This window comes from Eriocheir sinensis, chromosome 32, assembly GCF_024679095.1.
Source record: "Eriocheir sinensis breed Jianghai 21 chromosome 32, ASM2467909v1, whole genome shotgun sequence".
Taxonomy (NCBI): domain Eukaryota; kingdom Metazoa; phylum Arthropoda; class Malacostraca; order Decapoda; family Varunidae; genus Eriocheir; species Eriocheir sinensis.
Window position 1 is genome coordinate 12,643,464 of NC_066540.1, and position 13,696 is coordinate 12,657,159.

The window sequence follows — 13,696 nt, forward strand, 5'->3', positions numbered from 1 at the left end:
ATAATAATAATAATAATAATAATAATAATAATAATAATAATAATAATAATAATAATAATACGCTACTGCTGGTGCTCATGCTGCTGCTGCTATGATTGCTACTCCTACTACTACTACTACTATTACTATTACTACTACTGCTACCACCACCACCACCACCACTACTAATACTAATACTGCTACTATATACTACTACTGCTACTACTACTACCACTATTTTTTTTTCTCTACAATCAAAAAGATACCTTCACCCATGTTTATTTTCCCAACACATAATCATGGAGGGATCCATAAATTGGAGGTCATTAGCCCCAGCTCTGTTCACTAATGACTGTGGCATCCAACCATATCACTAATAGTACTTAACACTAAATATATACATAACACCTTATCCTCTCCTACATATACGATATTACTTTACTACTCATGTCGCTCCCGACCCACCCTAATGTCACTCTCCACCACTGTGGGCTCATAGTCCATATTGGAAATGTTGGTGGCTTTTGGGCCAGAGTGTCTGGTGCCCCTGAGACATAGGATGGCCGACCTGAGCAGGGAGAACGAGAGGCGACACCTCATCCAGGCGACAACGTGGCTCCTTGGTTGATGCTTCTTTTCTGAGATCAGTTCCGCGAGTCGTGCGTAGAAGCATCGGGCCCTGGGACCCATCCCGCCGGATGTGGTGAAGACGAGGGGAGTAAGGCTGCCCTGATCAACATGCTGGATTTTCTCACCATGCCCTTGTCTTCTGCTCGTTCCTGTGGTGGGCGGCTTCTAGGGGCAGCTCACGGTGACAGGCAGCCATCGGGTCGTATATGCAGATGTCCATGAATGCCCGCTGTCCGCTCACCCAGAATCCGCGGGCACTTACATCAACCCGTGCCTCATGTGAAGTATTGGCCGTCCTGTATCTAGGGTGTTCGCCGTCCAGGGGGAGCAGTGCCGGCTCGGTAGCGACGTCTTGGCATACCTCCCCGAGCATGCTGGCTGTCAGATCCCTAACCTCATCGTGTCGGATACAGACGAAGCCTCCCTTCACTTCTTGCATGTTATGGTGTGAGTGACATCATTCGGTGATCCACATACACAGAGAGCAGGCAGGCCCTCAATCGGCCAGCCATATCTTAGAGCAACAGCGTCGACAAATTCTTGTTTGTTGAGGCTGAAGCCTTTTGCACTGATTGGTAATGACGTTAGCCAGTTAGAGGCACCTGCCTCCTGTGCTGTGTGGATTTTTCTGCACATTTCTGTAGACAGGTTGTGTGTTAGACGGTCCAGCTCGTCCTTTTGGGCCTGGTGTCTTTCTTCTGAGATTCTTTTTTAATTTCTCTTATTTCACTTTGGTCTATTTCGCCGTCTGCCTCCTGAGCGATTATCCTGTTGGTGATGGATCTGGTAAGGCTGATGGAGTTTTGATTCTCCATATCAGCCAGCTTCTCGGGGTTCTTGATCCCTATTCCTCTCAGTCTTGGAGGAAGTGCTAGCATATCCCTCTCCTCCTCCCCCAAAGCATGAGATTTCACCAGCGCCGGCAAGAATACATTCTTGACGGCATTCTCCAGTGGTCGGAGGAGTGGACTGATGCCGGGGATGGTGCGCATCAGGAACGTCCACTGATGTTGGATGCCGTGGGTGTACGCTGAATAGGCAGCGTGTGGCTCAGTCTTGGCAATGGCAGACAAAGCTTCTATTTCCTTCACCCATTCAGCTACTTTGTCTTCTACGTACTCCTTCTTATACACCTCTGTCCCGATCACTGCACCTAAGTGTCGTTGTCCGTCCTTTGTCACAATGACTCCACTTCCTCCAAAAGTTTCTGCGGCACGGTCATAATGTTCAGGTTTGACAATAATAATAACAACAACAATAATAATAATAATAATAATAATAATAATAATAATAATAATAATTTTACTGTTACTGCTACTAATACTGATGATGATGATGATAATGATGATGGTGTTGATGCTGCTGCTGCTATAAATAATAATACTTTTGTCACATCAGGGTTGGGGCCACCTCAAGGGCAAAACAAAACAAAAAAAAGAAGAAAAAAAAGCCTGCAAAGAACTGCTCCCACAACACGAGACAGGAGGACCTCTGCGAGTAGGAGTCCAGAAGAATTGATCGCCTAAGGATAGACAAGTGTTTTAGTGCTCCTCTCATGAAAGTGTTCAAGTCACAGAAAAAAAATATCCTGACGAAGAAAGAATGTTCTATAATTTACGAGTTCTAGAGGTGAAAGAATACAGAGGCAGATTTAGTCTTGCAGAAGGAGTTTGGACATCATCGGGGTTAGCTATAGCATAAATTCCTGTGCAGTTTTTACTCCTCCTCCTCCTCCTCCTCCTACTACTACTACTACTACTACTACTACTTCTACTACTACTACTACGGTATATTGAAAGATAACGAATTTCAAGGAGCGGCAATTATCAAAACAAAAAAATATAGGAATGCAGAAAACAGATGGACTAAAAGAGTGACATTGAAAAACTGTTGTCTACAAACATACCCAAGAGATGGCCGTTCCTTCTTGCCCTTCTCCTCCTCCTCATCATCATCATTATCATCTTCCTTTTCCTAATCATCATCATCACCATCATCACCATACTTTTGATCCTTGACGTTTTTGCAGGCGGAGAGAGGAATACTTGTGTAGTGAATAAATGTATAATGAAATAAATTTTAAAAATGCGGAAGGTTTGCATCGACTGAAACTAACGGAAACCCTGGAAAGAGGTCTATGTCCGGCAGTGAAGGGATGCAGACTGATGATTACGTAGAGATAGATAGACAGATAGATAGATATAGCTAGATAGATAGATAGATATAGACGCAGGTAAGTAGTATCTAATCAGCGGCAGCCTGTCCCATTCCAATGTAGGACATAGGCTTCTCTCACGTGCTTCCTTATATTCATTTTGCGTGTCTCAGTATTCCAGTTTTTAACCTTAATTTCATCGCCCCATCCGCTAAACGTTCGCTCCTTAAGGGGTTATTACACTGGGCAAATTTTCCGTGGATCTTCAGTCACACCACGATTTCCGCTAGCGTGGTTCTCATTTGTTTCTTGTTATTGCTGCTGATGATGATGGTGAGTAATACCGTCGTCCTTCGGTGAACTCTACTGTAGCTTTGGATGATCGTGGACACGTCAGAAAACCACGGAAATATGAGAACCACGCCAGCGGAAATCGTGGTTTGATTGAAGATCCACGGAAAATTTGCCCAGTGTAATAGCCCCTTAAGTTCCTTTTGTCAGTTACTTCCCAATCTGTTTCTTTTTGTCCATATGTCGTCCTCTCTCTTGCATATGTACCCTGCCCTTTCCCATTTCTTGTTTTAAATCAATTGTTTTTTTGTTGTTGTTTTTTTACTATGTATTCTACTTCTGTCTGTTCTCAACCATTTAGGGGGCTTCGTGGTGCAGTGGTTAGCATACTCGGCTCACAACCGATAGAGCCCGGGTTCGATTCCCGGTCGGAGTGGAAAAATTTGGGCGGCTTTTCCGATACCCTACGCCCCTGTCCACCCAGCAGTGAATGGGTACCAGGTATTAATCGGGGGTTGTGTCCCGTCTCCTGGGATCTGTCTCTCTCCGGCATATGACCATAGATGTTGCGCCGACTAAACGAAACTTTTTCTCAACCATTTGCAAGTTTTCTGAGCCATTATACTGAGGCTCTACATCAGTCTCCATTCTTTGTCTGGCACTTCTTAGTTTTCTTGCCAGAGAGTTGGTCAGTGTTTATTTTCTGAATCATTATGTCATGCTGATTGAAAACCCTTCCAATGGAGCATAACGCTGAAGAGACTCATTGTTACGTCTTCGGAAACACTTCAGCCTAATCTTATACGTTTATTTCTAGTTTTAGTGAGGATTTTTTAACCAGTTGTTGTAAGTGTGTGTGTGTGTGTGTGTGTGTGTGTGTGTGTGTGTGTGTGTAGATAGATAGACAGGTAGATAGATAGACAAACAGATAGATGGCTAGATCGACAGATAGATGGATATAAATTTAATGTATGTATAATGTGTACTTCCTCTTCTTTCAAGTTCATGTGTCTAATGATAGTTGAAGGTTAACACACATTGCGGCGGGTGAGAAATGAATTAGGCTTCGGAAGTTCGGATCAGTTGGTGTTCGGAGCGGTGCTGAACAGTCTAAGCCCGCCCCCTCCCCCACCCCATCGGCCACGGCTAGTACAGTCAGCGCCGGCGTGAGGGAAGAGAGGTGTGTTGCTACTCTCCTGCACCGCCGCCGCCACTGGACCCCGGCATTCCCAAAGACCCAAGAAACGACCAAGGGACACCCGGACGGCCTTGCAGTGTATCCAGGTTGGTGGTGGTCGTGAGGGGCGTGGAATTTACTTACACTCACTAGTCATCCTTCTTCCCCCCCTTCCCCCATCATCCCCAGTTGCGGCGCCGTGGCTATAGACCCCCCCGTCCCTCCCTCCCCCCAACTCACCCTTTATCGCTCCCATCCCCCCGGCTATCCGTCATTATCCTTCCCTTCTCTTTTCCTCATTTCTTCAGATATATATTTTTTTTTGCCCAGCGCAAGTTATGCCTTCTCGTTAACTACCCCCCACCTCAATAACAAGCGCCCGCACACAGGCCTGGCATCTTCTATAATAATCTTATCCTTTATACTTTTGCAACTGCCAGCCTTGCCGTATAGCTCCTCGGGTACGGCGTGCGCAGGGCTGTGCAGACCCGCCCAGATCATGCTTCCGCGGTAGATCATGTGCAGCCGCCCTCCTGCTACTTGACTTTTAGGCCCAAGGAATTTTCGTCCCGTAACGATAAATGAAATAGCCATTCGTCTGAGCCCCTCGTTTACACTTTCGTGCCCCAACCCTCGTCCACGGCCTCTACAATGTATATATATAATCATGAGATAAAATAAGTTGTGTTGACGTAAAAGTAAAAGTAATTGAGGAAACTGGACAAGTATAGGTGCATGTATACATAGACCGTACACGAGCCTATGTAAACAAAGGAAACCGGAACAGCTCGTGTATTCCCTCAGTTATTATAGATATCTTAATTCACGGAACCTATAAAAAATGAGAGGTGCCGTTGTGATAAACTCGGAATTGACTGATTAATTGGTTGATTGGGGTTGCATCATGGCGGCGCAAGTAGCTACTCAGGTGAGCTCCATCCTCCCTCCTCCTTGTATGGAGCATTCCCACAAATTAGTTATGGCCTCTTGGTTAAGATTGGTATCATTAACGCGCCAATATCTCTGCTTATCAACTGCCCTTCTGTTGTCTTGTGTTTTACTATCCTTCAAATCTCCCGGAAAACCACGCTGGATGCCGCACAGTGTTTTGATATCTACACTTTGTTGTGGCTTTCCGGGAAGCTTGAAGATAAGTATTTATTGATTGATAATTTATTGTTGCAAGGAAACAACAAAGGAGAAGGGAGGAGCATGCCATCCCAACCCCCAGGCAGTACAGAATGATTATACAACTAAGGATAAGTAGAATACATATAGGACAACGTAAAAGCAGTTGGTTATTATAAAACGAGATATCGACGAATAAATACCAATGTTTACCTAGTTATGTTTTAGCGTTCCAAGCTTCGTTGATGCTGGGTCAATTTATAGTTGTGATGCTGAAAGTAGAATTATTGTTGCTATGAAGAGTGAGCTGTTAACCACCATCAGGGTTTAAGTAGCAGGTTGGTTTGTCAGTAGTTATGGCGTTGCCGAGTTGTTGCGTGTGAATATGAATCGTTCTCCAGTTAAGTAGGCAAACAGTTAAGCAGACAGACAAGCATGCAGACAGTTAAGCAGACAGACAAGCATGCAGACAATTAAGCAGACAGACAAGCAGGCAAACAGTTAAGCAGACAGACAAGCATGCAGACACTTAAGCAGGCAGATAGTTAAGCAGAGAGACAGTTAATCAGACAGACAATAAGGAGGTAAACAGACAGACCAGCAGAGAGAGACAGACAGACCAGCAGAGAGAGACAGACAGACCAGCAGAGAGAGACAGACAGACCAGCAGAGAGAGACAGACAGACCAGCAGAGAGAGACAGACAGACCAGCAGCCAGAGAGACAGACAGACCAGCAGAGAGAGACAGACAGACCAGCAGAGAGAGACAGACAGACCAGCAGAGAGAGACAGACAGACCAGCAGAGAGAGACAGACAGACCAGCAGAGAGAGACAGACAGACCAGCAGAGAGAGACAGACAGACCAGCAGAGAGAGACAGATAGACCAGCAGAGAGAGACAGACAGACCAGCAGAGAGAGACAGACTGACCAGAAGAGAGAGACAGACAGACCAGCAGAGATAGAAAGACAGACCAGCAGAGAGAGACAGACAGACCAGCAGAGAGACAGACAGACCAGCAGAGAGAGACAGACAGACCAGAGAGAGACAGACAGACCAGCAGAGAGAGACAGACAGACCAGCAGAGAGACAGACAGACCAGCAGAGAGAGACAGACAGACCAGCAGAGAGAGACAGACAGACCAGCAGAGAGAGACAGACAGACCAGCAGAGAGAGACAGACAGACCAGCAGAGAGAGACAGACAGACCAGCAGAGAGAGACAGACAGACCAGCAGAGAGAGACAGACGGACCAGCAGAGAGAGACAGACGGACCAGCAGAGAGAGACAGACGGACCAGCAGAGAGAGACAGACGGACAAGCAGACGGACAAGCAGACGGACAAGCAGAGAGACAAGCAGAGAGACAGACAAGCAGAGAGACAGACAAGCAGAGAGACAGACAAGCAGAGAGACAGACAAGCAGAGAGACAGACAAGCAGAGAGACAGACAGGCAGAGAGACAGACAGGCAGAGAGACAGACAGACAGGCAGAGAGACAGACAGGCAGAGAGACAGACAGGCAGAGAGACAGACAGGCAGAGAGACAGACAGGCAGAGAGACAGACAGGCAGAGAGACAGACAGGCAGAGAGACAGACAGGCAGAGAGACAGACAGGCAGAGAGACAGACAGGCAGAGAGACAGACAGGCAGAGAGACAGACAGACAGACAGACAGGCAGAGAGACAGACAGGCAGAGAGACAGACAGGCAGAGAGACAGACAGGCAGAGAGACAGACAGGCAGACAGACAGACAGGCAGACAGACAGACAGGCAGACAGACAGGCAGGGAGACAGGCAGGCAGGGAGACAGGCAGGCAGGGAGACAGGCAGGCAGGGAGACAGGCAGACAGGCAGACAGGGAGACAGGCAGACAGGGAGACAGGGAGACAGGCAGACAGGGAGACAGGCAGACAGGGAGACAGGCAGACAGGGAGACAGGCAGACAGGGAGACAGGCAGACAGGGAGACAGGCAGACAGGGAGACAGGCAGACAGGGAGACAGGCAGACAGGGAGGCAGGGAGACAGGCAGACATACAAGCAGGCAGGCAGACATACAGGCAGGCAGGCAGATATACAGGCAGGCAGGCAGATATACAAGCAGGCAGGCAGACATACAAGCAGACATACAAGCAGACAGGCAGACATACAAGCAGGCAGGCAGACATACAAGCAGACAGGCAGACATACAAGTAGACAGGCAGACAAGCAGGCAGGTATTTGGGAAAGCAAAGTTTTGCGCCAGACTCTGTTGAAGGCTTTTGAGATGTTCAAGAGAAAACAAAAGTTCCCCTAAGGGCTGAGAAAGGATGACAAGGACTGTTGGGAAAGCAAGATTACCAGGAAAATGCCTATTGTGGAGTTTGCAACTTTGCGCTAATGATCAGAGAAAAGATTAGAAGTTGACATATGCTTAAGAAATTTCCTTTTTAGTAATGTTTCACAAGCTTTAGAAAGTAAAGAAAGCAAAGCTATATTATGGTAGTTTGAAAAGATAGTGATTACCCTTCGACATAGGCTGTGTGTAGGCATATTTCCAGCAGAAAGGAAAGAAAAAATTGATAGGCAGAGACAAAAGAGTTTGATAAGACAGTGTGTAAGCAAGGATGATGGAAGCACAGGCTTTAAAGGTTAATTGGTAGAACTCTGGCAGGCAGATAAACCCTCAGAGGAATTATGCCAGAAAGAGTCTGGGAACCATAATTATTAAGAATTTCAATACCTGGCATTGCTTTGTTACTAACATGCCAAGCCACAAATCCACAGTTCTGGATTTGATCCAGGCCGAACCCAGCTGTTTATCCTTCCCTTCAGGATGGTCACAAATTTTTACCAGGATAAACCTTGGGAAGGTGAAGTGTAGTAATGCAGGATTTTTTTAACCAACAAATGTGGCAGCACAAAGATACAGGAGAATATACTAAAAAGCCCACTACAGCACTACTGTTGCAAACAGAGCACAGCCAGAGTAGCCAAAAGAGGGTAAAATTTGGTTAGAGTTGTGGGCAGGAAGTTGTAGTTTTAGGTAACAGGCTTGTACTTTTGGCCGATTTCTGGTGGGGGGCTAGAGGGCATCATGGGTTCATGAGATGGGGGGAGGGCGATGAGCGAATCAAGCATGCGCAGTTTGGGTAATTCTTTTGAAAAATAAACACTTTGGAGCATTTTGAGGCCAATATAGAAAAAATTGGGAATGGCTATCATCCCCCTTACTCCCCCAATATTACGGCCCTGGGTAAGAGGAAATACAAGGGAAGGCTGCTCCAGAATTTATTAGTGAAATGGCATAACTTTGCACAATCTTCAAATATATAAACTGGTGTTTGTCACTTCTCTCTTGGATATACTTAAAGCAGTTTTTTTTCCATTCCAGCTTTTATTTAATGATACAATTTAATTGATAAGATCCATTCCTGTCTTTCTTCATTTTTTTCACTTAACACCCTCTTCCATGATGCTAGGGGTGGGTGGTAGGAGGCGCAAAGGAGTGATTCAGTCAGTTCTTTGCCTTTACTGTACAAGCAAAGCTGATGGAATGTGTCACTGTGACGTAACACTAACTAAGTTGTCATGGTCTTGTTTGTAAAGGAAGGGAGCAAAGATGGAAAAAGTATTGATCCCTGTCATGAAAATCCTTAGACACAGTTTAAACTATCTGTCAATCCTGATGCCCGTCCCCTCATAGGAACTTTCTTATGCAGGAGAATTTTATTTATAGTGGCTGCCATAGTATAAGACACTTGCTTGGCACATGCTGCCCCCCGGTGCTCCTCTTGACCAAAGTCGCTGAAGCTAGGGTTGATTGAAGATCTGGGCAGCATGTTGGTAATCTCCACCCAGCTGGCAATGGTTTGAAAAATCAACATGTTTTGTTTGAACCCGAACCTAGGTCCACTGACTCACCAAGCCCACACACGACCACTCGGCCATTGCCTGCAAACTCTCAAATACTTATACATTCTGTTCATACATTTCACTGGTGATCTTCTCTCCGTTACCATCTCCCTTGTACATTATCTTAAACTAATCCTTACTCATTCTTACACCTCATATACATCCTCCTGACATAGGAATCCTTACTCATTTTTACATCTGTGCCATGCTTCACCCATTCAGCCACTATACAGTCCCCTCACTCCCTTGCCATCACACCCATACCAAATCTCACACCTCATTCAATTTTATCACTTGTCCAACATGTAAGAATACCACGCTTCATTGGAAACCAAAATAAACAAATCTCAAGTGATTTTCATCACCAGTCTAAACCATCTGAAAGTACAACACACTTCTGATTCACCTCTACTGTCCACTTCCCTTGTTGTTGCAGACAAACCAAAACATTTCAGCATTTCTATCACATGTCCAAACAATCTCAGAGTATCATGCTTCACTATTATTTCTGATGCTTTTAACTTTGTCCCTTTGTTACAGGGAGGATGAGGGACCAAAGCTGTTAGGATGACTGTGCGAAAGATATTACGCTGTTATCTTTAAATGAATGGTGAGTGTACAGCAGGCAGGTCACAGCTCGATGCAGGTCAGTTTTGTATACTTGTTGGCATGTGGGGCAGGGTGGTGTACAGCAGTGCTCTTCAACCTTTATTGCGGTCTGTTTTCCATTCCTATTGTAGATAATTTGGTGGAAGAGCTGTTAAACTTTACGTGGTCACCAGTTTTCTTGGATTATTGTAAATCTAAACTTGCTAATCAATTTTAGAGGAAAGATAAAAGAAAGTAGATTCACTTCTTGTCACCAGTTCCTTAAGCAATCCATTTCATTCCCTGTACTCAATAAAATTAACTTGTTTCATTCCCACTGCCACAATATAGACTCCATTTTTATATCCAAATGAATGTTTTCCCCCTACAAGTACAGCTTTCCATCTGTAAAACAGCTGTCCGCCAAGGTTGAATAGCACTGGAGTAGAGAAGCTGGGAGACAGGAAAAGCTTCACTTCATGCAGTATTTAGCTCCTTATTGCATAAAATTTACAGTGCATGTCATTAGGAAAACAACAATCTTGATTCTTCAGTATTTTTGACTGTCTTGCTATGACTTAATTGTCATTTTATCACTAAATACATATGTACTGTTTATCCCTCACCTAACTCTAGCAACTATGTGAAGTTTTTTGACTCTTTGAATTCCAAGATGGAGCACGTTTTGACTCATTGTTCTGTTGTTAACATCTTCACCTTAGGAGATTTCAATGTTCACCGCTAGCTTTGGCTTTCATCCTCTTTCACTGACCACCCTGGTGAACAAGCCTATAATTTTGCTCTCTTCAATGATCTGGAGCATTTATTTTGTTACAGTAAAGGCAGCAGCTCAAGGGAAAAAAAAAAAAAAAAAAAAAAAAGCCCACTAGGCACTCTGTAAAGCAAACAGGACAAGAGGCCAAAATGAGAGGATCGGTTTTAGTTGGAGAGGTGTCCTAATACCCCTCTCTCAAAAGGGTTCAAGTTGTAGGCAGGAGGAAATACGAAGTAAGGCTGTTCCAGAATTCACTAGCGAAAGGAATGAAAGAATGAAAATGCTGGTTAAATCTTTAAAAAGGGATTTGGATAGCATAGAGATGAGCATGAGTAGAAAGTAGTGTGCAGAAGGGCCACAGGAGGGGTGGAGGCATGCAGTTAGCAAGCTCAGAAGAGCAGTCAGCATGAAAATATTGATAGAATATAAAAAGAGGCAATAGTGCAGTGGAGATTCAGAGGTAGAAGACTGTCAATAAGAGAAGGGAAGTTGATGAGAGGAAGAGCCTTTGACTTCATTCTGTCCAAAAGGGTTGTGAATGGAATGCGCCCCCCTCCCCCACATGAGATGCCTACTCTATGACAAGGCTCTTGTATATGGATATCATCTGGTAAGGGGAAAACTAGTGGAGACGATACAGGACACCCAGTTTCAAGGAAGCTGATTCAGTAAGAGATGATATAGGAAGTTTCCAGTTCAGATTTTGAGTTAAGGATAGACAATGTTTAGTGTAGAAAGGGATAGGTGTTTGGAAGACTGTTTTGAGTTAACAGGTGGGGATATTGAGTTTTTGAGGCATTGAAGGACACCAGGTCCCTCATGCCACATTCAGAAATGATAGCAAGCCCAGGTGTTAAGCATTCTGTAGCATCCAGCCTTGAGTCCTGTCTGTAATGCCCCACTGCACACAAATTTCTACTCTTGCTCATCCCAGTACTATCCAAATTCCTTATGCAGTAATACACCAGCATCTTCATACTTTCACCCCTTTTGCTGGAAAAACCGTCCTTTTTCTATATTTACTCAAGCCTATGACTTTAACTCAAGAGGGGAGTATCAAGACACCTTTCCAAATGACCCCGACGTTTCTTTTTCAGTATCCTCATTCGAACATTATTTAAGGAAGCACTACCATTGCAGGCTTTTCTGTATCCTCTTCTTTTTCACCCTTGAGTTGCTGCCTTTTTTGTAAAAAAAAAGGACAAAACTATACGAGATATTTAAATCCATTTTGTAGACTTTTTTTTTTAATAATCTAGACCAGTCAATGATTTTGGCTTATTACACTTGTGACTCGATGGAAGTCACCAGTGGAACTGGAACATGAGGTACATCAGTAATTGTAGGATTCTAGTGTTGAAATTATTCAGAATGGGAATGAAACTTGCATAATTAGAACAAAAAAAGCTGGAGAGCATCACAAAACAGCCCATAAAACTGTACTAAGTCATAAATACCTCAAAGAGGCTCCGGAGAAAACTTTGTTAGTGTTTGAAATCAAATAAGACAAGTGACCCTGCCAGTATATTTATTGAAAAAAACTCCAGACATTGGCATTAAATAATTACAAGACTTTGTAGTTGCTGTACTTAGGATGTGATGGATTGCAAGAGGAGCTGGAATGGTAATTTTGGTGTCTGCTGCTTTCAGGTGTGGTGCTGCGCTATGATCACGGCCAGGCGTCACAACTCTTCGGCAAGCTACCTGCACGAAGAGATGCCTTGAACACCCCGATGGAACAATCCAGCTATTTGAGAAAAGGGACATCAACTTTCGAAAAAAAAAACTTGCAAATGTTGCCTCTCAATTTGATAAATTAAGTTAGCTGATGTCCAGCTTAGCCCCCTCACGTACTATGCTTATCTATTACTGTGTTATATTGTTTATTGAAATTTTTTTAAAAAAGGATCAAGGATGATAATTTAACAAAGCATGTTTCAGATCCTTCCCTAGTTTTGTCAATAAGAGGCACTCAATGATAAAACCCAGTAGATGAGGTGCTTCCTGATGCAAGGCTAGCAAATGCTTTGCCAAGATAGTGTGCGCATGCACAGGGAGGACAATATATTATACTGCATCCGGCATTGACACACGAGCTGTCCAGCTGTGAACACAACAGCGAAGGTGTTGGGTCGCAAGTTGATTCAGTGACTGGGGAGCTATATCAAGGTTATGTTAACTGTTAAAGTGATGGAACTGAGAAAATTCAATTATGAAAAGACAAAACATGTGGAAAAAAGTTGGGCCCGGTGTTTGACGACCACCAGCAGAGGTGCACACTGCTGTGTCCACAGAAATGTTTGCTAGCCTTGCATCAGGAAACTCTTAATCTGCCGGGTTTTATCCTTGAGCACCATATAAGTGCATGAATTATTCACATGTTGATAAAAGTGACAAAAGTAGGGCAAGGTCTAACAAATATTTTGCTAAAACCTTATTCAACATTTTTAATTATTTATTAAAAGTTCTCCAGAAACCACACAACAAGGCCTCCGAAATCCTTAGTAACACTGTAATTACACTCAGGAAGCTGTACTCTCTGCTGACCATGTCTGAAAAACTTCACACAAACATATGGGACACTTGAAATTTGTTTCTTTTAAGAGCAGATGCTTATAGGGTTCCTCCTAAGAGCAGATGCTTATAGGGTTCCTCCGGAGACTCTTCAAGGTATTATTGACTTGACTGCAATTTTTAAGACCTATGAGCATATATTTCTGGCGAGTTTTGCTGCATATTATCAATTATTAATTCTATTAGTCAGTTACCAAGAAATGGTCTAAATTTTACTGTACAGCTTAATATACACTCCTGATTATTAAACATTATATAGTAAACCATGTTTTACTGGTTATTCTCTTATGTATCCTCAAGATAACAACTGGGTTTTCAGCTCAATGCAAAAGAAAGAAAAAAAAAAATTTTAAATCTTCCCATTTTGATTTTTTTTTTTAAAGTCAGCACACATTGGAAGAAATCAAGATAATCTATGTATATAAGAGCACGATAGATCTTGTGAATGTACAGTCTGCAAAAAAGGTATCAAACACCCATGCGATGAATGAATGCAATGTGAGC

The 13,696-nt window shown here is 43.8% G+C and overlaps 1 long non-coding RNA gene across 1 annotated transcript; it reads left to right on the forward strand.

The window, feature by feature from the left end:
• Positions 1-4,182: 4,182 nt before the first annotated feature.
• On the forward strand, positions 4,183-13,019 carry LOC127006155 (uncharacterized). Its single transcript, XR_007759123.1, has 3 exons — positions 4,183-4,339; positions 9,796-9,901; positions 12,269-13,019. It is a non-coding gene; the product is annotated as an uncharacterized LOC127006155 (long non-coding RNA).
• Positions 13,020-13,696: the final 677 nt, after the last annotated feature.